This window comes from Callorhinus ursinus, unplaced genomic scaffold (assembly GCF_003265705.2).
Source record: "Callorhinus ursinus isolate GAN/ISIS: 27379988/994484 unplaced genomic scaffold, GSC_fseal_2.0 scaffold7, whole genome shotgun sequence".
In the NCBI taxonomy this organism is placed as follows: domain Eukaryota; kingdom Metazoa; phylum Chordata; class Mammalia; order Carnivora; family Otariidae; genus Callorhinus; species Callorhinus ursinus.
Genome location: NW_027397069.1, coordinates 64,512,685 through 64,538,945, shown reverse-complemented (window position 1 = coordinate 64,538,945; position 26,261 = coordinate 64,512,685). Strand labels below are relative to the sequence as shown.

The window sequence follows — 26,261 nt, the reverse complement described above, 5'->3', positions numbered from 1 at the left end:
CCTAATCTTTCTTTGTGGCATCCTTCCCCTTCTAGCTCTTCTCCCTGTTTGGAAACCCCAGCACCTTTCTCAGCTCTGTCTCTTTTATCTGTCTCTCTCCATAGGAAGGAAAATAATCTGTTATTGTAAGACAATAGAAGGTTGGGCTCAGAGGCACATGCAGTTTGCAGAAATTTCCCAGGTGATTTTGGGATTGTTCCACTCCACTCCAGTTGAGAACCACTGCCCTGAGACCAGACGAATGTGGCATTCTTCCAGCAATATTTGCATTTTAAAGAGGGTCACAGAAGGGGCACCTGGCAGGCTCAGTCAGTAGAGCATGCCACTCATGATCTCAGGGTCTTGAGTTCAAGCCCCACATTGGGCATATAGCTTACTTTTAAAAAATTAAATAAATAAGTAAAAATAAATAAAAGGAATGGGCAAAAAGAGAACAATATTTAAGGGGTGTCTGGATGGCTTATTTGGTAGAACATGTGACTCTCGATCTCAGGGTTGTGATTTTTGAGCCCCACGTTGGGGGTAGAATTTACTTTAAAGAAACAAAAATAAAGAGGGTCACAGAATGGGCACAGTGCTTAATACAGGGAATTAATCATGGAGGGAGGAATTCTAGGCACCAGGAACTGAGTTTTGGATGAGGGTGGAGGAGAAGAGCCTTTATGCTATTTTTCCATGATGGCTGTTTCATGAATAAGGGTCTGACTTCAGAGTTTTGGAGAAGATGGCTTCAGTCCATCACCTGATTGCCTAATGCCTAAACATCACAAAGTTAATTTCTACTTGGCTTAGTCTCTGCTAATAGATACTAATGGGCTAGCAGGTTACACTTTTCAAGTAACATAACCGCGTTTCAACATGTTTTTTGGAGATCCAAAGTCTTAACCCAAAGAATTAGTCTAGTGGGAATTTCAGCACTGTTGGAGGCTGGCAGGGGTCATGTTTGCAGCTTGACTGGCCTTTGGGATGTACTTCAAATTACACAGAACATATAACAGCCTATATCTATGTAGGGCCCAGTCTCCTCATTTACTAACTAGTTGTCTAGCATGCTGATATCTGATACAAATCTTACTACTTCTAGAATGAAATGATAAATGTGAAAGTAAAATATTCTGATCAGACACAGCCTTTCAGAAATTCTCTTGTTTTTTTTTCTTTTGACATACTCACACAGTTTCTTACAGCTCAGCATACTTCCCCTGCATTTTGAAAGTGATTCTGACTTGCATTATTTTTGCTATTCATATATTTCAATAAATATAATTGCCAACGCTAAGTACTATATTTCTAGAGGAGTACATTCATATAACATTCTATTTTCTTTTTAACCTGGAAATTATTTTCTTTCCAATAGCATTAACTGAAATTCTAGACCCTCAAGAGACAATTTTTCAGCATACATCTGCTACTTCCTACCACAGCCTGCAAGATTCAAATGTCCCCCAGATGGGTAGGGCGGATAGTCAAGACTATATGATTTCTGGCTTCAGGTGTAGAATAACAAAGATTTCAGAAACCATGCTCTAGTGTAGTGAAGCTAGTCTAGTAGTGTAGCGGAGTGTAGTAGAGGAGTATTCAAAATGTACTGGGGCAATGTCGGTGTTTTTAGGGTTGTTCATATTAACTGTGTGCATTAATGATGTCTTCCAACTTCCTAATCCCCTTAACCTCAGCTTTACACCCTTCCAAAAGAAAACAAATGTCCAGATAACCCAAATACGAGTAATGTGGTAGGCAGAATAATAGCCCCCAAAGATACCCCTGTCCTATTCCTCAGAACCTGTGAATATGTTAGTTTATATGGCAAAGGGGAATTAAGGTTGCAGGTTGTTTTAAGTCACCGACTTTGTGATAATTTGTTACAGCAGCAGTAGAAAACTAGTACAGCTGGTGACTGGATTTGTGGTTCTTTATAATCAAAGATAATTCTCCTAACCAAGTCTGTATAAAATCAGCATTTTTTTACATCATTCCCACATAATTCCTCTTTCTCCAAGTAGGCAGCAGTCACAGCTAATTTTTGAATGGTTTATGTTCTTAACGATCTTAAATTATGTCACATCCAATTATATTTCTCCTGATATATTACAATTTGGTTATTTTTTGGACTTTATATTTATTAGATCTGTTTTAAGTTCACAGCAAAATTTAGAGGAAGGTACAGAGATTTACTACATACACTTTGTCCCCACACTTGGTTATTTTTTAAAGCCTAAAACACAGAGTTTATTTTTGTTTGAAAACCAATTTCAGATTCCAGTTTTCTTAGTGTTGCTTTAAATGAAGGTTTATATTACTAATTTCTGTAAATCCACTTGCTGTTGTATAAGACATAGTTTCTTTTGTTAGAAACTAAGCTTCTTTGAGGCCTTAAAGATTTTTCCCTCTCTCTGTCCTAATAGTAATTGCCAGATCAACTCTTAATACACTCCCCCCATGCTCCCTTCGGCAGCACATATATTAATACACTCCCCCAAAGCTGCAGGAGGGAGGAGCGGCACCTCCTGGGGGGTAAAGGGGTTAGAAACCTAACTCCTGGAAGGCGTCTTCGCGGTATCCAGATTATTTCTCCCTCCAATAAGGACAACCGTGATAACAAATGAGTGAAATGCTTTGTTACAGGTTGAATGACTGTGCCCCCCTCCCCACCTGGCGCTGAAACAATTCCTCAGAATGGGAAAGCTGTGGATAAAGTAGAGACCTAGTACACACAGAGTAGAAAAAACTATTTTATGGTATTTTGAGATGACTAGGTAAGAGTTACCAAATAAAATGCAAAGTAGTTAATACCAATTTCATTTACATGGCACGACATCAGTATTCAGTTTCAGTGTCTTAAAAAATACCCAACTTCTATCTCCAAAGTTAGAGATAGGTAACAATTTATGTGATTTCGGCAAAAGTCGAGGAAGCCGCAGAGGCAGAGAAAGCATTGACAGCTGCGAGTCTCGCTGCCACCACGGCCACAGCGGCGGCGTGCCGGTGTGGCTGCGCGCGCGCGCGATGGGGCGGGGCGGAATTGGGCGCGCGCGCGGGGACGGGGCGGGGACAGGGCGGGGCGAGCCCAGCGGGCCGGCGGGCGCGCGCCCGCGGCTGTCTGGTCGGCAGGGGGCGCTGCGCACCCACGCCGCGCACTGCCTGCCCCCGGGTGCTGTCCGCGGCGGTTCGATTGGAGCAGCCGCCGAAGAGCGCTTGGCGCCATTTTGAAGCGGAGAGGAGGAGGAACGGCCGGGCTGGCTGCGGAAGGGGAGGGGGGGGAGGAGGCGATTGGATGCAGCGGCGGCGGCGGATCCCGGAGAGCAGCGGAGTGAGAGGAGTAGCGAGTCGGGCACCCGGAGGTAGGAAACAATTCAGTTAACGGAAAGAAAATGTCTCTTCTCTGGTCGCCGTGCTCCATTTTTCAGCGCCCGCCACCGCGGCTGTGTCTGTGGCGGGGCTGAAGCGCCGCCCGCCTGCCAGCCGAGACTCGCCTCCCGGCATTGGGGGCTGCAGCCGCCGGCTGCCTGGCGGCGGCCCGGGCGGAAAGTAGTGGGGCGCGGGCCGGGGGCGTGGGCCGGGCTGCGCGGTGGGGGTGGGGAGGGCCCCGCGGCCGGCGCGCTCCCTCCACGCCGCGGGCTCAGTCGCAGCCTCGGGAAATTAAACTTGCCGCCCTGGCCCCAGCCGGGGCGCCCGCGGCGGCGGCGGGCGGTGACCTTGCGCGCGGGCGGGGGTCCGCGCCCCGCAGCCCGGCCGCCCGCGCCCCGCCGCCGCCCCTCCCCCCGCGTCCCGGCCGGCCGGCGGCTGTTTCCCGGGCGGCAGGCGGGCGGCGCGGTGCTCCTGTTGAATCCTCCCGCTGGCGGGTTTTCCCCCTTCCGGGCGAGGGGTGGGGAGCGCGGGTCGGGGCTGCACCCCGGGCGGCGTGCGGGCCTCGGGCGCCCTCGCTCCTCCGCCAGGTCCCCGCGCACCTCGCCCGCGCCGCCCAGCCTTTGCTCCGGGCGAGGAAACGGGCTGCTAGAGTGACATTTTTACACTGTTACTTGCCAATCGCCGGAGATAAAGCGCGCTAACCGCGGGCTCGGAGCTGGTGCTGGGGTAACCTGAGGACCTAGTGGAGGAAGAGCTCAGCGCTGGCTGAAGGGACTCCTCCCGGGCGACGACTGGGCTCTGGCTTTCCTTTAGGAAGCCTCGGAATTGGAATGACAATGAAAATGGTGTGCAGTTGTAAATAGTTGACATTTTTGCACCAGTTATCTTAGTGACACTTGAAAAGTTTTTGGTCAGAAGGAAAACCTTGTATGTTGCTGCTGCTGCTGCTGTTGATTTTTGGTACATACGTTCAAGCTACGCCAAGCAGAGGTACAGTTATTTGAGGGAATGAATCTGAACCCTGAAATGCAGCGCCTCGCCTTTCAGACTTGCCATGTTACTGCTTACCTTCCCGGAGAGCGTGTAAACTCAGGGAAGGGTTTGAAAGAGCAGTTCCCTACTCTCTCAACACATGTTTTAAGAATTCTCACTAACCCAATAAAAGGGAACCCTTTATTTTGCTTTGAAGAATATGCTATGAACTCTCTTTTTATACATTTATTATGAAATGTTGGATGGGCAGTGCTATCCTGAACGACCCTACCTTTATTAAAGAGTTCCGGAGACTTTGGATACAGCCTTTAATTTCGAAGGCTGATCAGCGGACTCCAGTGATTTGGGAGTCTTCTACTGTCTTCCTAATGAACTTTAAAAGTTCAAGAGTGATTATATATGAGGTGAGCTGTAAATAAATTACAGTTATTTAAAACTTGAATGGATATACAGTCGTTGTTCTCAGCTAACACATGTAAAGTTCCAAGATAGAGCATTTTCTGTATTAGCTTATGTAGTAGTACTTAAGTGAAACAGTTAAAAATACAAAAGTGTGGTATTAAGCAAAATAAAGGCTAAAAGGACACTAATTATGTAGTACATTTGTCAGAGATGTTAGCATTTTTAGGGACAGTAAGATGAGCGTTCCCATGGTGTATGCAGGTCAGTTTGTGGAACAATTAATCTTGTATCACTTGGTGATAGCAGAAAACCTAATTAAAATTTATAGTGGTAAGTATGTAGGTGAAAAGTTTCAACGTAGGACGTCTTATGTTAACATAGATTTATTCTCAAAAACTTAACTGTAAAAAACACGTCTTCAATCAGAACATTACTCTCTGGAAATAAATTTACAAATACATATAGAAAAGGTGCACTTTAGACATTCTTTGATTACCGAAGAGCTGAAGTAGTGCCTTTTTTTTTTTAACGGCTTAAAAAAATTATTTTTCCGGGTGGGTGTTACTTCAAGGTGTGAATATTTTAATTGACAAGTAAAGTTTGAATTGGTCTTTTTTTTTTTAAGAACTTTTGTGCCCTTTCTTATTTTCTCTTTTTTTTTTGAAATTGATTCTCCTTGTATTAGCTTTTTTTTCGCAGCAGCTTTTGTTTTCTTACTGTTGCTTTTAATCCTGTCGAGTTATGTCTGTCTTTCCCCTCACTTTTTCCAGGAATTACAGGAGATAATGTGAGGATAGTGATTCTTGTCACGAGATGTCATGGAATGTTACTAAGCTTATTTGACAGGTAGTCTGAGTTGGCTGTTGGATAAAAGTTGCTTTATTTTTAAACTTATTTAAAAATTGTTCTGCGGTTTTAACGGATCAAAGAATAACATTTTGAGGACTTGGCTTTATCAATAATTTGTTAAGCCTAAATTAAAGTGATACCCTGTTTAGACCGGACCCTGATGAAGAATGAAATGATAGAATATACCCAAAACTTAGTGAGGAGGGGACTATTTTGGGAAGTGTTTTTTTTTTCTCCCCTGCTTTTCGCTTGTGAATTAGGATTGTCCTTTGGCTTCCTCATTGCTACTTTTTTTTTGATCATGTGTGCCTACAATTAACAGAACTCAACTGTGATTTGGCTTGGATGACAAGTACTGTAAATAAGTTAGAAAAGAATAAATTGATGTTTCCTTTGTCAGTGTTAGCTATAAGGAAACTTAAAGATGGTCATCAACTTACCATGTGCATGAGAAATTAGGTTCAGGTTGTAATTTAATTGATTTATTCAAAGTCACAGTCCTCTTCATATGGTGGAATTGGGGTAACTCAGTTTCTTGTGGAAGCTTAGAATCTTCTATATTGTCTGTATTGTTTAATTCAGGACTTAAGTAATATTTAAAATTACTGCCAGATAGCGTATTATCCTTCATTACTTTCGCCCCTCTTCTTTTCATTCATTCAGTCAAGAAATAAAGTTTCGAGGTTAACCATCTGTTTCAGAGTCTGGTTTTAATAATTTTTATCCAGAATTCAGTCCCCTTAAGTTGTCTTAGAAGATAACCTCTTGCATGTCTTTCTCTTCTGGAGCTGCTTGATCTTTCATTGTGCAGTGTTACTCGACATGGCATTTATTTATTTTTCCCGAAACTTGTAAGCCAGAGTAATTTTGAGGTTAGTATTAAACTTTACTTTGTTATAAGATGTATGTATGTGTATGAGTGTGTATTTTTTTTTCCCACTTTTAAACTCAGTTTGCTGTATAAGTCATTTGTCACTTCCAATTCAAATACATATTTGGAGAAAATTGTGTTTAGTTTGAGTATTCCTGTTTGGAAATGTTAAAAATTCCAAAAATACTTAGTTTAAAAATAAGCCCAGTAATTTCTCTGAGAATGTATTTACTTTTTAAGCGTATTTAAGAAGCTGCCAAATGGTTTGCAGTTCTGACTCCTTTGTGTGTAGAAGTCAGCTGTTCCTCACATTATAATGTTATCAACCTGATTATAACCATTTTCCCCAATACGTGGAAAAGATTTTTAGCTTTTTCTCACTAATTAGTTCAAAAATAGGGTAAGTTTGCTGCTTTGAGACTGTAATTGTTTTAGTTGGCAGGGGTGATCATGCACAGTGAGAAAATTATGAAGATTAAACTCAAATGAGCAAAATTTAGTTGTTTAAATCTTAAAGCCATTAATCTAAGATATCTAAAAAATCCATAAGAATTACTGTGTTCTAATGATTAGAAATTAATAAGAAGCAGTAATTAGAAGTACTTGGCTTAGTTGTAAAACTTAAAAGTGGCTAAGGGGATTGGAGGAAGACTGATTAAAGCAGGAAGCATCTTTAAAGGGCCATGACCTGGAAGTACTCCTCTAACCTGCCTCTCCCTTCGACACAGAATGCTCTAACCTGATTTAGGTAAAATGAACAAATATTAAGCTTGCATATACATCTAGTACCAGAGATGATGCAATAAAAAGGACTGAGATCTTGCCCTATAGAAGTTTAGAGTAGTGGTTGGCCACCTGCACCAAGGTGGTGAGAGTTGAGAAAACCAGACAGTAAGATCCCTGCTGTTAAGTGATTCTGCAAGGGTCTGCGTCCTCTTAAGTAATAATTGAGATTGTTCTTCTTTATGTGGGAGAGTGAAATTAGCCAAAACTAGATATAAAACTGTGATAGGAGGAGAGGATATTATAACCATAAGCATTGTCTTTCTAGGAGAGGTTGGTTAGGGGCCTGATAGGAAACGAGAGTTTAAGGTTCCCTGGGCAGTGTAGGGATTCTTTTTCTCATTTTTCATCTCAGAGGTGATTTTAGAGTGAAGCGATTTTAAAGAAAAATCCCAGATACAGATCCAAGATAAATCCTCTACTAGCCGAAATTGGCATCAGGCAATTTTAGTCAGCCTTTAGATATTGAGATGGGGGAGGGGGAGTGTGTGGACAGTTGATGGTGAGAGTAGTGGTTAAGGTTGTAGGGATTAGAGGAGTTTGTATGTTTTAAGTTAAAAGTTGTACATGTAGGGGTGCCTGGGTGGTTTAGTTGGTTAAGTGGTTCTGCTCAGGTCATGATCCTGGGGTCCTGGGATTGAGCCCCGCATTGGGCTCCTTGCTGGGCAGGGAGCCTGCTTCTCCCTCTCCTTTTTCCCCTCCCCCCACTCATTTTTTTTTTTCCTTCTCTCTTTCTCAAGTAAATATATAATCTTTAAAAAAAAAGTTGCACATGTATATGATAAAAAACCTTCTGATGGTACAGAAAAGTAAAAATAAAAGTTATTTTTCCTGTTCCTCCCAAAGGTAATCCACTGTTAACAGTTTCCAGAAAGTTTACTTTTCAAAAAATTTATACAAATAGTATTATATTGTTTACCTTTTTTAAACCGCAGTTTACTTTTTGCCTAATGTTACAGAGCTGTTTTCATATCGGCACATACAGATTAACATAATTAAAATGATTAGAATATTTTATTATATGGATGTATAATAATTTTTTTGTTCTGACTCCTTTTGAGTGATATTTAGGTTGTAACAATTTACACTAACCGGTGGTATATGAATATGCATGTTACATGTTCACTAACATTGGACTTTATTAAACGTTATGCTTTTTGCCAATTTGATAGGTGAAATTTTTATCTTGTTTTGGGTTTGCATTTCTTTGATTATGAGTAAGGGTAAACTCTTTTTGTACAATTATTGGGCAGAGGTTACTTGTAGCATATACTTTAGATTAAGTGGCTTAATTTACTTGACTCCTCCTCCCCCTTCCTCCATCTGAAATGAACTGAGAAGGGTGCAGCTTTTAAAGAGAATATTTTAGAGACTGTGACACCTTGAGGGATGCATTGCTTTGAATGGAGAGACTACAGTCCTAGACTTTGAACTACCAAGGGCAACATTGTGGGTATTGATAGCCCTTAACTTGGTGTTAAAAAGATATATAAAGGCAGGAAGGGAGATTTGAGAGTGAGGGCAAATAAATTTTGTATAGGGTCAGCTCTGTCTTCTACTGTCTGCTTCTCTTGTCTCACTACTCCCCCTTCCCACTCTCAACTGTCATTTCATTTTTATTTATCCTGTCATTTGGTTTGCTCCTCTTCCCTGGCTGGGATGGCAGCCTTGACCTTGTTATTTCAGTAGTTCCTCCAGAGATGAGGAACACTTAGTTTTAATTATAAGGAAAACTGATTTTGCTTCAAACCAATCAAAGAGAGAGGATGTTATTTCTAACATCCTTTACATCTATTTTCTGATCTTTAGCAGTACCTCTCTATAGTTGATATTCTGCTAGAGTGTCAGAGGCTGAACTGTATTGAAATCTGGGGATGTTGACATGACTATATGGGTTTTGTTCCTGTTTAATCCCTACATACTACCCTCAACTACAGCTTCATTTTTTTTTTTTTTTTTTAATGAACTGAAATTTTTCCTTGTAGCCTTGGGAGGTGATTGGTTTAAAGGGCTCTTGCCCATCACCTGGATCCCCTCCCTCGCCCCCCCCCCCCACAAGTGTTAACTATGTAGAGGTGATGTTAATTAACTTGACTGGCGATCTTTTCACAGTGCATAGGTATAGTATCAAAATATTAGGTTATATACTTTAAATACATATAATTTTTGTATGTCAAAGATACCTCAGTAAAGCTGTAAAAAAAAATAAAAGCTCTTGTCTGTCTCCAGTTATCGTATACACTAGTTAACATCAGATAGCTCACCCTTTTTCATCATTACCTTGAGTCGTGGCCAGTGGTTCTCAAATGTAGGGGTTTGAGACACCCCCCCCCCCACCTCACACCAGGACATTATTTGGCAATGTCTGGGGACATTTTGGATGTCATAAGTTGGGGGGAGTGGGGACAGTGGTGCTACTGGCATCTAGCAGGTAGAGGTCAGGAATGTTGCTAAACATCCTATATTGTGTGGAGGCAGCCCTCCACAATAATTTTTGGCCCAATATGTCAATAGTGCCAAGGTTGAGAAACCCTGGTCTAGGTAGAACTAGTCCAGGAAGACTGTAATTCACCCCAGCTCAGCCAAATTAGGCCTGCCTACCAACTTTGATAGTAGCAGTCAAGCTGTTTCATGTGTATTTCATGTAGTCTTATGCTCAAAATGGCAAGCTTTGAAATATAAGTCTTGAATACATTTTTATTTTCTTGGTCTCTTTGGTAGCTTTCTTTTTAGCTTTTGACCTTCTCCCTTACCTATATGATGTAACCTAATTGGGTAAAGGCATTTTTTTTAAACTTTTTTTTTTTTTAATTTGACACAGAGAGACCGCAAGAGAGGGAACACAAGCAGGGGGAGTGGGAGAGGGAGAAGCAGCCTTCCTGCTCCGCGGGGCTCGATCCCAGCAGCCTGGGATCATGACCTGAGCGGAAGGCAGATGCTTAACAACTGAGCCACCCAGGCGCCCCGGGTCAAGACGTTTCTGACTTGAGCAGCGGTAGGAGCATATGTGGGCATTTGAGGTAATGCTTGATGAGTGAAGCCCTTTCTAAGGAAGGCAAAAGAGCTTGATTGAGTATATAGACTTAGAGTGAAGACTGCTTAGGTTTTTACTCTGTTTCCATCACTAGTTAGCTCTGTCACCATGGGCAAATTACCTAATTTTTCTGAGCCTCGGTTTCTTAATTTGTAAAATGGAGATAATAGCAGATATCTCACATTTAAAAACAGCTTAATTCAGCTATAATTCACATGTAATACAATTCACTCATTGAAGTGTACAGTTGGGGTGCCTGGGTAGTCGGTTAAGCATCTGCCTTCAGCTCAGGTCATGTGATCCCAGGGTCCTGGGATCGAGCCCCACACTGGGGCCCTGCTCATCGGGGAGCCTTCTCCCTCTTCCCTGCTTGTGCTTGCACGGGTGCGTGTGCACATGCTTGCTCTCTCTCTGTCAAAGTGTACAGTGTTCTAGTACATTCACAGGTTTATGCAACCATCACCATAATCTGATTTTAGAACATTTTTTAATCTCCCATAAAGGAGATAGCTGTCACTTCCTATCACCGCTTATCTCATTGTTTTTTTTGGGATAAGCCAGACCAAATGCTTACTCTGGTACCAAGTTGGTAAAAAAACTCAACAAAAAACTTAAAAGTTGATGCAGGGATACTGCATTTGTTGCAAAAGTCCATGCACATCACTTTAGAGAGGGCAAAGATGGATCATTGTTTGTTAAATGGATATTTACATGCTATAGTCAAGAAATTTGTGCTCAGAAATAAGAGGAAAGATATTTTGTCATTATGAGATGTATATTCAAGTAGGAAGAAAGACTGGTAGTATAAAATGCCAGTTATAAAATAATTTACGACAAGGCAGAATAAAGTTTTTTTCAGAAAGGTATAAACAAAATATCCGAAAATTTGGAATTTCTCACATTTAAATTTGGATATTTCACATTTAAAAACAGTCTGCTTCTCCCTCTACCCTTCCCCACCTGCTTGTGATATCTCTCTCTCTCTCACACACACACACTCTCTCTCTCTCAAATAAATTCTTTAAAAGGAATTAGATAAAAGGAGATTGATTAATCATGTTAGGCTGAGAGCAAGGGAACCATGAAAAACTTCTTGAAAGAGGGACTATTTTGGCCAAGTCTTAGATGGTAAAATAGATTTTGACTCTATTAAGAACACGTGAATGCTGTACTTTTTGAGGTATTGGTGTTATCATCATCATCATCATCATCATCATCATTTTTTGCTGCCTCATGCTGCTGCCAAATGATTGCCTCTGGTAGCTACATCCCTGGTCTTTTTTTGATGTTTCTAATCTGTTGTGAATTTGGGAAATTATCTAGATTATTAAATCAGATTTTAATGAGAGCTTGATGTCTGTGAGAAAACGATATGTGTGTGTGGCCTTATGGTGTCTCTTTGAATTAATTGCATTTTTAGTTTATTTTTTGGTTTAATTGGGTTTATAGAATAAATAATGCCTAGATAAGTTAGGCTGATATAAATGTTTTCTTCTCCAAGGCTTTTAACAACTGGTATCCCTGACCTCTCTCCTAAATTTCCTGTCGTCCCTTTCTAGTGTAGTATCATATGGGACACAATACCTCCAGTACAACATGTTAAAAACTGAGCTGCCTTCCTCTACCCTTTAACATCCTGTGTTGGTTAATAACACAGATATCTTTTTTTTAATAAGTTGTAAGAGTTGACTAGATTTGTTATCAATTCAGAAACGTGGGAGTCTTCTTGATACCTCCTTCTTCTTTACTTCTCCTATCAAATGAGTTACCAAATCCCGTTGTTTCTGATACAGCATTTTCAAAGTTTTTTTTTTTAATAAATACTGTATGCACATTCATACTTCAAAAGTGAAACAGCAAAAAGTGGAAAAAAGATACACAATCAGAAGTTTCTCATCCATACCTCTTCCTATCTGCCAAAGAGTTCCCAAATTCTTTTCCATCTGCTGAGTTCCCAAATTCCTATCCCAAGTTTACTAATGTTATTGATTTCTTATATATCCTTTTGGGGATTTAAAAAGTACAGCCATATGCAAATAGGTTTATCCCTTCTCTCCTCTCAGTACTCCCTCCCCTCTGTCCCGCCCCCCCCCAGATGTTTTACATCAGTGTTGGAAACTGCTTTGCCTTTTACTTTTTTCACTTAACAATATACACTGGAGATCTTAACTTACTAGTGTATAAAGTGCTAGTGCTCACTCTCTCTCTCTACTTCTACCCCACTTGACAACTGCAGAGTGTTCATTTTTCTTATGAACCACAGTTTAACTGGTAGTTTAAAATACGAGTTATCATTGTACAGTAATTTAAAAGAAGACAGAATAAAGTTTTTTGTTATGAAGCCCACTGATGGGCTTTATAAGCTAGATTGTTTCCAGGTTTTACTGTTACAAAAATTCTGCATTGAGCAACATTGTACATATATCATTTTTGTACATATGCAGGTGTGTCTGTAGGATAAATTCTTAGAAGTGAAATCGCTGGGTCAAAGAATCTAACAGGTATAATTTTGATAGATACTGTTAAGTTGTGTTTCATAGAGGTAGTAACAATAATGTGTATGTGAGAATACTTGTTCCCTTACACTCTTGCCAACACAGTATATAATCAAACTTTTTGGATTCTTGCCAATATGATAGGTGAAAAATGGTATCTCAGTGTAGTTTTAATTAATGTTTCTCTTACATGTAAAGCTGAGTGTCTTTTCATATGGTTAAGAGCCATCTTATTTTTTTTCCTGTGAACTGTCTGGCATTAATCTTTGCCCATTTTTCTGTCCATTTCTTAAATTTCTCTTCAGTCCATGCGCCATTGGTTGGTTTACTAAAAGTAACCATGACTTGCTTGTTTGCCTGCATTGCCTTCTGTCTCTCTGCTTCCACCTTCATTCTCTTCTAGGCTATCTCTTATACCCTTAGTGGAGTGACATTTATAATCACAAATTTGAATGTGCCATTTCCTTGCTTAAAACTATTCAGTGGCTCTTCGTGGTCTCTGTAATCTAAATATCTTACCATTGGTTTCGTACCTACCTCCCTACCTTGCCGGCACTTCCTGTCACTTTCTCTTGGACTCTCTAAACTCCCAAAACACTGAACTGCTCAGAGCTTCCCATTGTATTAGACCCTTTGTCGCTGTGTCTTTGTATGCAGTAATTCTCTGCTTTAATGGTCCATTCCTGCTTGTCCACATGTCCAGACTCCTGCTTTTCATCCCCCACCTAATAGAAAGGCTTTTCTGATACCTGACTCTTCTTTTGGGCAATATGTGGTGCTTTTTTCTGCTTTTCACAAGATCCTCTGTGTATCTCTATAATGGAAACCCTCATTTTAATGTGTTTTTATTTAAGTGTGTGTTTCTTGGTTAACCTTTGAGGGCATGAACTTTGTTATTTTGGAACCTAGCATAGTGTTTAGCACATAGGAGATGATAAATATTTATTGAATACACATAAATGTATGTATATATACACTAAACATACATCTGGACAACCCAAGACTGAGGGGAAAAAAGGAAAATTAATACAATGAACTCACAAATTCTTTTTTAAAATTTATTTGTATTTGATTTATTTATATCAAGATGTAAACTAAATACAGTAAAATGTACAAATATTATGTGCTCACTCTGATGAGGTGTGACGATTACATCCATGTAATCAATACCCAAAAGATGATACTGAGCAATTTTGTCAACCCAAGAAGGTTCCTTGGTTGCCTTTTCAATTCATTTCCTTCTCCCCCAAGCACTCTGATTTCTAACAGCATAGATTAATTTTGTTCTGTCTTTATACAGTGTGTGCTTTTTTGCATTTAGCTTCTTTGACTTAACATATATATCCAGATTTATTCATGAAGTTGAATGTATCACTTTTTCTTTTTATTGCTGAGTTGAATTTCACTGGATGAATATACCAAAGTTTATCTTTTCTAATGTTGATGGACATTTGTGTTGTTTCCAGTTTTTTACTGTTAAGAATAAGGCCTATAATGGATCTTCTTGCGAACAGTTATTTTCATTTCTCTTGAGTAAATATCTAGGAATGGAATTGTGAGGTTATAGGCAGATGTGTGTTTAACTATATAAGAAACTCCCACATAGTTTTTCAAAGTGATTTTCCATTTTATACTCCCACATATATGAAAATTCTAGTTGCTGTACATTTTGTTAGCATTTGGATAATCAGATTTTTTAATTTTAGCCATTTTAATTGGTATGAAATGATTTCTTAGTGTGGTTTTATTTTGGATTTCCTTGATGGGTAATGATGTTGAGCAATTTTTCATATAGTTACTGATAGTGTATTTATTTTCTTTTGTAAATGCCTCTTCCAAGTTTTCTGCACATTAAAAAATTGGATACCTTTTTATTATTGATGTATAAGAATTCTTAATACAGTTTGGATACAAGTTTATCAGATGAGTGTATTGAATATTTTCTCTCAGTTTGCAGTTTTTTTCCTTAATAGTGTATTTTGATGAAATTAATCAATTTTTTTCTTTAATAGATTGTGCTTTTTGAGTTGTAAGAAGCCTTTGCCTATCCAAAAGTCATGAAAATAATTTTCTGTGCTTTCTTTTAGAAGTTTCATAGTCTTAACTTTTATGTGTAGGGCTCTGATCCATCTTGAATTGATTATTATGTATAATGTGAAGTAGGGGGTCAAGGTTCATTTTTAAAAGTACATTTATCCAATTCCAACATCATTGTTTGAAAAAAAAACCCTTTCATTTCCTGCAGTGAATAGCCTTTGTGTCTTTGTTCAGAATCCTTTGAACTTACTTGTATAGATTTATTTCTGGACTCAATTCTGTTTCATTTATCTATTTGTTTCTTCTATGCCAGTGTCATACTGTCTCTGTTACCGTAAGTTTTGGAATCAAATAGTGTAAATCCTCCAACATTGTTTGACCAATCTGATTCTTTTGTGTTTCCATATAAATTTTAAAATCAGTTTGTCAGTTTCTATTAAAAAAGGCTTTTGGGATTTTGATTAGGATTGTGTTGCTCTGTAGAGACATATAGGGAAAAATGACCTGTAGCAGTATTCAATGTGGTAGCCTGTAACATGGTTCCCATTTGTCTCCGTGTCCTTTTCATAGCTACCTTGCACATTTTATTAGGATTGGTCTGTGTGATCAATAGAATATGGTAAAAGTGATGGTATATCACTTTTAATTTTAGGTTAAAAAAGACACGGTGGCTTGTTACTGGTCTTTTTCTTTCTCTCTCATCACTCACTGTAGAAGAAACCAGATACCATAATGTAGAGAGACCCATTGTCAAGATTGTGAAGGATCTGAGATTGTACCCTACTTGTAAGCTAACAAGTTAGCTTACTTCAGTTTCATGGATGCTGATAGAAAAGGACATGAGGCTCCTGGGTCAGAGTCGAAAGATTGTTTACTGTCATTAATGTGCTATAGTAGTAGTAGCTAGGGTATCAGCATTTTTGCACCAGTTCCTTGAGAAGTATGGTTTATAATGCTTTCTGGAAGCATGGTTGTGCTAGCCTTTTAAAACTGTTAAGGAAGGATTTCCTCTTCTTTGTTTAGAAGTAGTTTATATAAGATTTGTATATCTTTAATGTTAACCATCTAAGCATGGAGGGTTTTTTGGTGTTTGGGTGGGGGAAGGATTTTGATAACATATTTTGTTTCTTAGCAAATATATGGTTATACAGATTTTCTATTTTATCTTGTGTTTTTCAAGCAGTTGTTTTAGGTCATCAAATCTCTTGGCATAAAATTGATAATTTTCCATTGGGTCCTTTTGATCCTTTTAATACCCATAGGATCTGTAGTGATTGCTCTTTTATTCCTGATGTTGATAGTTTGTATTTTACTTCTTTTCTGGGTCATTCTTACTAGGTCGTAGCAATTTTATTTCTTTTTTCTCACCACAGTTTTTGGTTTCAGCAATTTATATTAATTGGCTTCTGGTTTTATCTTGATAATTCCTTTACTCTTTTTTTCTGTTGGTTTAACTTTTTTTCTAGTTTCTAGTTTTTTAGTGTGGGAATTTAGATATTTAAATTTAAGACTTTTTAAATATAAGCACTTAAAGTTATGATTTTTCTCTAAGCATTGCTTAACTACAAATCAGATGTTTATATATTTTATTTTCATTATTAAAAATTTCTCTTTTTTTGTGATTTCTTTGACTCATGGATTATTTAGAAGTGTGTTGCTTAATTTCCAGGTGTTTTGAGTTTTCATAGCTAGCTTATTATAGTTGATTGTTAATATAGTTTTGTTGTGGTCGGAAAACATACTCTAAGATTTCTGTCTTGAAATTTGAGACTTATTTTATGGTGCGGTATATGGTCTGTGATACAACTGGGTCAAGCTGGTTAATAGTGTTTTTCAAATCATCTGTATCAGGATCAGAAAACTTTTTCTGTAGGGCTATATAGAAAATACCTTAGGTTTTGTGGATTATAGCCTTTGTTGTAGCTATTCTCATTGTAGTGCAGAAGCAGTCATGGCAATATGTAAATGAATGGGCATGGCAGTGTTCTAATAAAACTTTATAAAGGCAGGAAGAGGGCCATGGATCTACCTTGTAGTTTGCTGAACCCTGATCTGTATGTCTACAGGAGATTTTTTTTTGTCCATTTCAGTTGTTGAGAGATGGATATTGTAACTTCCAGCTATAACTGTAGATTTGTTCATTTTCCCGTAACTTAATCAGATTTTGCTTCATATATTTCTCTAATGCAGTTTTTGCCTCAAGGTCTCTGATTTTAGGTGCATTCTCATTTAGTATTGGTATGCCTTCTGGATGAGTTGATCTTTTTGCCTTTGATTATTTTCCTTTACTGAAGTTAATTTTTTTCTGATATTAATGTAACCATGTCACTTCTCTTATGTTTACTATTTACATTCATGATGTATAATTTTTATACTTTTAACCTGACTTGTGTTTTTTCAAAGTGTATCTCTTATAGACAGCATATATTTAATGAACTTCCTTTTCATTTTTTAAACGTTCCCCTTTATTTTTTATTGTAATTGACACACAGTGTTACATTAGTTTCAAGTGTACAACATAGTTATCTAGCAAGTTTATGTTATGCTCTGCTCACTGCAAGTATAGTTATCTGTCACCATATAACACTGTTACAGTACCAAAAACTATATTCCCTGTGCTGTACTTTTTATCTCTGTGACTTATTTATTCCATAACTGGAAGCCTGTATCTTCCAGTCTCCTTCACACTTTTTGCGGTATCCCCTCACCCCCCCCACCCCTCTGGCAACCATCAGTTCTCTGTATTTATGAGTCACTTTCTTTTTGTTTAGTTGTTTACTTTTTTTAGACTCCACATGTAAGTGAAACCATTTGGCATTTGTCTTTCTGACTTATTTTACTTGTCATCCATGTTGTTGCAAATGGCAAGTTCTCATTCTTTCGTTTTTTTTAAATCTCATTTTTTTAAATGTTTTTTCAATGAATTTTTATTTTAGAATACATTTAAATTCCAGAAAAACTGTGACTAGTAGAGAATATACACCACGCTCAATTTCCCTTATTAATATCTTAACATTAGTGTGGTTCATTTGGCACGATTAACTGATATTGAAACATTATTATTAATTAAAACCCACCATGTATTCAGATATCTTTAGTGTTTACCTAATGTCCCTTTCTGTCCCAGGACCTTATCCAAGATGCCATTTTACAGTAAGTGTTTTTCATGTATCTCCACTGAAAAGTTACTTTCTGTTCCCCTCCCCTTTCCATACTATACTTTTTGGAAGGAGGTTACTATATGCAAACCACATTTAGGGGGGTAGAGACTTACATTCCAGTGCCTTGAGGGGGGAATATTTACATAAATTTCTGGAAATTCTTCTGCATGGAAGAATAGAATTGTCTGTTTTTCTCAACTTATTTGTTTAAATATTTATGTATTTTTTTATTCTATTGTAAAGTTGGCTCATTTTATTTTTATTTTTTACTTACCATTTTTTTAAATTAACGTATAACGTATTATTGATTTCAGAGGTACAGGTCTGTGATTCATCAATCTTATATGATACCCAGTGCTCATTACATCACATGCCCTCCTTAATGTCCATCACCCAGTTACCCCATTCTCCACCCCCTTCCCCTCCAGCAACCCTCAGTTTGTTTCGTATGATTAAGAATCTCTTATGGTTTGTCTCCCTCTCTGGTTTCATCTTGTTTTATTTTTTCCTCTCTTCTCCTATGATCCTCTGTTTTGTTTCTTAAATTCCACATATCAGTGAGATCATATGATAACTTCTCTTTCTCTGGTTGACTTATTTTGCTTAGCATCATACTCTCATTCCATCCACGTCATTGCAAATGGCAATATTTCATTTTTTTGATGGCTGAGTAATATTCCATTCTGTGTATATACCATGTCATCTTTATCCATTCATCTTTTGATGGACACCTGGGCTCTTTCCATAGTTTGGCTATTGTAGACATTGCTGCTATAAACATTGGGGTGCATGTACCCCTTTGGATCACTATATTTGTATCTTTGGGGTGAGTACCCAGTAGAGCAATTGCTGGGTCATAGTGTAGCTCTGTTTTCAACTTTTTGAGGAATCTCCATACTGTTTTCCAGAGTGGCTGCACCAGCTTGCATTCCCACCAACAGTGTAGGAGGGTTCCCCTTTCTCCGCATCCTCACCATCTGTCGTTTGCTGACTTGTTAATTTTAGCCATTCTGACTGGTGTGAGGTGACAGCTCATTGGGGTTTTGATTTGTATTTCCCTGATGCCGACTTATGTTGAGTATTTTTTCATGTGTCTGTTGGCCATTTGGATGTGTTCTTTGGAGAAATGTCTATTCATGTCTTCTGCCCATTTCTTGATTGGATTATTTGTTCTTTGGGTGTTGAGTGTGACAAGTTCTTTATAGATTTTGGGTACTAGCTCTTTATCTAATATGTCATTTGCAAATATCTTCTCCCCTTCTGTCAGTTGTCTTTTGGTTTTGTCGCCTATTTCCTTTGCTGTGCAAAAGCTTTTTATCTTGAAGTCCCAATAGTTCATTTTTGCCTTTGTTTCCTTTGCCTTTGGAGACATGTCTAGGAAGAAGCTGTTGCGGCTGAGGTCGAAGAGGTTGCTTCCTGTGTTCTCCTCTAGGATTTTGGATTCCTGTCTCTCGTATAGGTCTTTCATCCATTTTGAGTCTATTTTTGTGTATGGTATAAGGGAATGGTCCAGTTTCATTTTTCTGCATGTGGCTGTCCAATTTTCCCAGCACCATTTGTTGAAGAAACTGTCTTTTTTCCATTGGATGTTCTTTCCTACTTTATTGAAGATTAGTTGACCAAAGAGTTGAGGGTCTGTTTCTGGCTTCTCTATTCTGTTCTATTGATTGTGTGTGTGTGTGTGTGTGTGTGTTTGTGCTAGTACAATACTGTCTTAATGATTACAGCTTTGTAATAGAGCTTGAAGTCCAGAATTGTGATGCCACCACCTTTGGTTTTCTTTTTCAACATTCCTTTGGCTATTCGGGGTCTTTTCTGGTTCCATACAAATTTTAGGATTATTTGTTCCATTTTTTTGAAAAAAGTTGATGGTATTTTGTTTGCATTAAATGTGTAGATTGCTTTAGGTAGCATAGACGTTTTAACAATGTTTATTCTTTCTACGAGCATGGAATGTTTTTCCACCACTTTGTGTCTTCCTCAATTTTTTTCATGAGTGTTTTATAGTTTTCTGAGTACAGATCCTTTGCCTCTTTGGTTAGGTTTATTTCTAGGTGTCTTATGGTTTTAGGTGCAATTGTAGATGGGATTGACTCCTTAATTTCTTTCTTCTGTCTCATTGTTAGTGTATAGAAATGCAGCTGATTTCTGTGCATTGATTTTATATCCTGCCACTTTACTGAATTCCTGTATGAGTTCTAGCAGTTTTGGGGTGGAGTCTTTTGGGTTTTCCACGCGGAGTATCATGTCATCTGGAAAGAGTGAGAGTTTGACTTCTTCTTTGCCGATTCGGTTGCCTTTTCTTTTTGTTGTGTGATTGCTGAGGCTAGGACCTTCCTGACATTAGGGGAAAAACTAGCTCTCAGTTTTTCGCCATTGAGAATGATATTCGCTGTGGGCTTTTCTTATATGGCGTTTATGATATTGAGATATCTTCTTTCTATACATAAACTGTGAAGAGTTTTAATCAAGAAAGGATGTTGTACTTTCTCAAATGCTTTTTCTGCATCTATTGAGAGGATTATTTGCTGCTTGTTCTCCCTTTCATTAATGTAGTGTATTACATTGATTTGTGGATATTGAACCACTCTGGCAGCCCAGGAATAAATCCCACTTGGTTGTGGTGAATAACCCTTTTAATGTACTGTTGGATCCTATTGGCTAGTATTTTGGTGAGAATTTTTGCATCCATGTTCATCAAGGATATTGATCTGTAATTCTCCTTTTTGGTGGGGTCTTTGGTTTTGGGATCAAGGTAATGTTGGCCTTGTAGAAAGAGTTTGGAAGTTTTCCTTCCATTTCTATTTTTTGAAATAGCTTCAGAAGAATAGGTATTAATTTTTTTTTTTTTTAATGTTTGGTGGAATTCTGGGAAGCCATCCCACCCTGGTCTCTTGTTTTTTGGGAGAAATTTTTTTTTTTAAGATTTATTTGAGAGAGAGAGTGAGTGAGAGAGAGAGCATGAGCAGGGTTCAAGGGCAGAGGGAGAAGCAGACTCCCCGCTGCGCAGGGAACCCCATGTGGGACTCGATCCTGGGACTCGGGATCATGACCTGAGCTGGAGGCAGACACTTAACCAACCGAGCCACCCAGGCACCCTTTTGGGAGATTTTTGATTACTGTTTCAATTTCCTTGGTGGTTCTGGGTCTGTTCAGGTTTTCTATGTGTTCCTGTTTCAATTTTGGTAGTTTATATGTCTTTAGGAATGCATCCATTTCTTCCAGATTGTCTAATTTTTTGGCATGTAGTTGCTCGTAATATGTTTTTATAATTGTATGTATTTCTTTGGTGGTGGTTGTGATCTCTCTTCTTTCAAGGTTTTACTAATTTGGGTGCTTTCAATTTTCTTTTTGATAATTCTGGCCGTGGGTTTATCAGTCTTCATAATTCTTTGAAAGAACCAGCTCCTAGTGTAGTTAATCTGTTTTACTGTTCTTTTGGTTTGTATTTCATTGATTTTTGCTGTAATCTTATTATTTCTCTTCTTCTGCTGGGTTTAGGCTTTATTTGCTGTTCTTTCTCCAGCTCCTTTGGGTATAAGGTTAGGTTGTGTATTTGAGACCTTTCTTGTTTCTTGAGAAAGGGTTGTATTACTGTATACTTCTCTCTCAGGATCACCTTTGCTGCATCACAAAGATTTTGAACAGTTGTGTGTTCATTTTCATTTGTTTCCATGAATTTTTTTTTAAAATTCTTCTTTAATTTCCTGGTTGACCTATTCGTTCTTTAGTAGGATGCTCTTAGCCTTCATGTATTTGAGTTATTTCTGAATTTCATCTTGTGATTGATTCCAGTTTCAAAGCATTGTGGTCCAAAAAATATGCAGGGAATGATCCCAGTGTTTTGGTACCACTTGAGACCTGCTTTGTGATCCAGTATGTGATCTATTCTGGAGAATGTTCTGTGTGCACTTGAGAAGATTGTGTATTCTGTTGCTTTAGGATGGAATGTTCTGAATATATCTGTGAAGTTCATTTGGTCCAGTGTGTCATTTAAAGCCTTTATTTCCTTGTTGATCTTCTGCTTAGATGATCTGTCTATTGCAGTGAGGAGGGGGTGTTAAAATCCTCTCCTATTATTGTATTATTATCAATGTGTTTTTTTAATTTTGTTATTAATTTGCTCATGTAATTGGCTGCTCACATGTTAGGGTCATAAATATTTCTAATTGTTAGATCTTCTTGTTGGATAGACCCTTTAATTATATAGTGTCATTCCTCATCTCTTACTACAGTCTTTGGTTTAAAATCTAATTTGTCTGATACAAGGATTGCCACCCCAGCTTTCTTTTGATGTCCTTTAGCATGATAGATGGTTTTCCACCCCCTCAGTTTAAATTTGGATGTGTCTTTGGGTCTAAAATGAGTCTCTTGCAGACAGCATATCGATGGGTCTTGCTTTTTTACCCAGTCTGATACCCTGTGTCTTTTGATTGGGGCATTTAGCCCATTACATTCAGAGTAACTATTGAAAGACGTGAATTTAGTGCCATCATTACTTGTAAAATGACTGTTACTGTGTAATGTCTCTGTTCCTTTCTGGTCTATGTTAGTTTTAGGCTCTCTCTTTGCTTAGAGGATCCTTTTTAATATTTTTTATAGGTCTGGTTTGATCACAAATTCTTTTAGTTTCTGTTTGTCCTGGAAGCTTTTTACCACTCCTTCTATTTTATTTTTTTTTTTTAAATTTTTTATTGTTATGTTAATCACCATATATTACATCATTAGTTTTTGATGCAGTGTTCCATGATTCATTGTTTGTTCATAACACCCAGTGCACCATGCAAAACGTGCCCTCCTCAATACCCATCACCAGGCTAACCCATCCCCCCACCCCCCTACCCTCTAGAACCCTCAGTTTGTTTTTCAGAGTCCATCATCTCTCATGGTTCGTCTCCCCCTCTGACATACTCCCCTTTTCTTCCTCTCCTGTTATCTTCTTCTTTTCCTTTTTTCTTAAAATATGTTGCGTTATTTGTTTCAGAAGTACAGATCTGTGATTCAACAGTCTTGCACAATTCACAGCGCACACCGTAGCACATACCCTCCCCAATGTCTATCACCCAGCCATCCCATCCCTCCCACCCCCAACCACTCCAGTAACACTCAGTTTGTTTCCTGAGATTAAGAATTCCTCATATCAGTGAGGTCATGTGATACATGTCTTTCTCTGATTGACTTATTTCACTCAGCATAACACCCTCCAGTTCCATCCACGTCGTTGCAAATGGCAAGATCTCATTCCTTTTGATGGCTGCATAATATTCCATTGTGTATATATACCACATCTTCTTTATCCATTCATCTGTCGATGGGCATCTTGGCTCTTTCCACAGTTTGGCTATTGTGGACATTGCTGCTATAAACATTGGGGTACATGTACCCCTTCGGGTCCCTACATTTGTATCTTTGTGGTAAATACCCAGTAGTGCAATTGCTGGATCGAATGGTAGCTCTAATTTCAACTGTTTGAGGAACCTCCATACTGTTTTCCAGAGGGGTTGCACCAGCTTGCATTCCCACCAACAGTGTAGGAGGGTTCCCCTTTCTCCACATCCCCGCCAACATCTGTCGTTCCCTGACTTGTTAATTTTAGCCATTCTGACGGGTGTGAGGTGGTATCTCATTGAGGTTTTGATTTGGATTTCCCTGATGCCGAGTGATGTTGAGCACTTTTTCATGTGCCTGTTGGCCATTTGGATGTCTTCTTTGGAGAAATGTCTGTTCATGTCTTCTGCCCATTTCTTGATTGGATTATTTGTTCTTTGGGTGTTGAGTTTGATAAGTTCTTTATAGATTTTGGATACTAGCCCTTTATCTGATATGTCGTTTGCAAATATTTTCTCCCATTCTGTCGGTTGTCTTTTGGTTTTGTGGACTGTTTCTTTTGCTGTGCAAAAGCTTTTTATCTTGATGAAATCCCAATAGTTCATTTTTGCCCTGGCTTCCCGTGCCTTTGGCGATGTTTCTAGGAAGAAGTTGCTGCGGCTAAGGTCGAAAAGGTTGCTACCTGTGTTCTCCTTTAGGATTTGGATGGACTCCTGTCTCACGTTTAGGTCTTTCAACCATTTGGAGTCTATTCTTGTGTGTGGTGTAAGGAAATGGTCCAGTTTCATTCTTCTGCATGTGGCTGTCCAATTTTCCCAACACCATTTGTTGAAGAGACTGTCTTTTTGCCATTGGACATTCTTTCCTGCTTTGTCAAAAATAAGTTGACCATAGAGTTGAGGGTCCATTTCTGGGCTCTCGATTCTGTTCCATTGATCTATGCGTCTGTTTTTGTGCCAGTACCATACTGTCTTGATGATGACAGCTTTGTAATAGAGCTGGAAGTCCGGAATTGTGATGCCGCCAGCTTTGCTTTTCTTTTTCAAGATTCCTCTGGCTATTCGGGGTCTCTTCTGGTTCCATACAAATTTTAGGATTATTTGTTCCATTTCTTTGAAAAAAGTGGATGGTATTTTGATGGGGATTGCATTGAATGTGTAGATTGCTCTAGGTAGCATTGACATCTTCACAATGTTGATTCTCCCAATCCATGAGCATGGAACGTTTTTCCATTTCTTTGTGTCTTCTTCAATTTCTTTCATGAGTATTTTATAGTTTTCTGAGTATAGATCCTTTGCCTCTTTGGTTAGATTTATTCCTAGGTATCTAATGGTTTTGGGTGCAATTGTAAATGGGATCGACTCCTTGATTTGTCTCTCTTCTGTCTTGTTGTTGGTGTATAGGAATGCCACTGATTTCTGTGCATTGATTTTATATCCTGCTACTTTACTGAATTCCTGTATGAGTTCTAGCAGTTTTGGGGTGGAGTCTTTTGGGTTTTCCACATACAGTATCATATCATCTGCAAAGAGTGAGAGTTTGACTTCCTCTTTGCCGATTTGGATGCCTTTGATATCTTTTTGTTGTCTGATTGCTGTGGCTAGGACTTCTAATACTATGTTGAATAGCAGTGGTGAGAGTGGACATCCCTGCCGCGTTCCTGACCTTAGGGGAAAGGCTCTCAGCCTTTCCCCATTGAGAATGATACTCGCTGTAGGTTTTTCATAGATGGCTTTTATGATATTGAGGTATGTACCCTCTATCCCTATACTCTGAAGAGTTTTGATCAAGAAAGGATGTTGTACTTTGTCAAATGCTTTTTCTGCATCTATTGAGAGGATCATATGATTCTTGTTCTTTCTTTTGTTAATGTATTGTATCACGTTGATTGATTTGCGGATGTTGAACCAGCCTTGCAGCCCAGGAATAAATCCCACTTGGTCATGGTGAATAATCCTTTTAATGTACTGTTGGATCCTATTGGCTAGTATTTTGGTGAGAATTTTTGCATCCATGTTCATCAAGGATATTGGTCTGTAATTCTCTTTTTTGATGGGGTCTTTGTCTGGTTTTGGGATCAAGGTAATGCTGGCCTCATAAAATGAGTTTGGAAGTTTCCCTTCCATTTCTATTTTTTGGAACAGTTTCAGGAGAATAGGTATTAATTCTTCTTGAAATGTCTGATAGAATTCCCCCGGGAAGCCGTCTGGCCCTGGGCTTTTGTTTCTTGGGAGATTTTTGATGACTGTTTCAATTTCCTTAGTGGTTATAGGTCTGTTCAGGTTTTCTATTTCTTCCTGGTTCAATTTTGGTAGTTGATACATCTCTAGGAATGCACCCATTTCTTCCAGGTTCTCTAATTTGCTGGCATAGAGTTGCTCATAATATGTTCTTATAATTGTTTGTATTTCTTTGGTGTTGGTTGTGATCTCTCCTCTTTCATTCATGATTTTGTTGATTTGGGTCATTTCTCTTTTCTTTTTGATCAGTCTGGCCAGGGGTTTATCAATCTTGTTAATTCTTTCAAAGAACCAGCTCCTAGTTTCGTTGATCTGTTCTACTGTTCTTTTGGTTTCTAGTTCATTGATTTCTGCTCTGATCTTTATGATTTCTCTTCTCCTGCTGGGTTTAGGCTTTATTTGCTGTTCTTTCTCCAGCTCCTTTAGGTGTAGGGTTAGGTTGTGTATTTGAGACCTTTCTTGTTTCTTGAGAAAGGCTTGTATTGCTATATACTTTCCTCTCAGGACTGCCTTTGCTGTATCCCAAAGATTTTGAACAGTTGTGTTTTCATTTTCATTGGTTTCCATGAATTTTTTTAATTCTTCTTTAATTTCTTGGTTGACCCATTCATTCTTTAGTAGGATGCTCTTTAGCCTCCATGTATTTGAGTTCTTTCCGACTTTCCTCTTGTGGTTGAGTTCTAGTTTCAAAGCATTGTGGTCTGAAAATATGCAGGGAAT

The 26,261-nt window shown here is 38.6% G+C and overlaps 1 protein-coding gene across 4 annotated transcripts in view; it reads left to right on the top strand.

Moving 5' to 3' along the window:
* The first annotated feature begins 3,189 nt into the window (after positions 1-3,189).
* The window catches only part of PDS5B (PDS5 cohesin associated factor B), a 203,986-nt gene continuing 180,914 nt past the window's right edge, over positions 3,190-26,261 (top strand). For 3 of the 4 annotated variants that reach the window (XM_025875064.2, XM_073894710.1, XM_073894711.1), the window contains exon 1: positions 3,190-3,341. The gene's annotated coding sequence lies outside the window, so the exon portion shown is untranslated. The remainder of the gene's footprint in view (positions 3,342-26,261) is intronic. The other variant, XM_025875063.2, reaches the window with a different exon arrangement.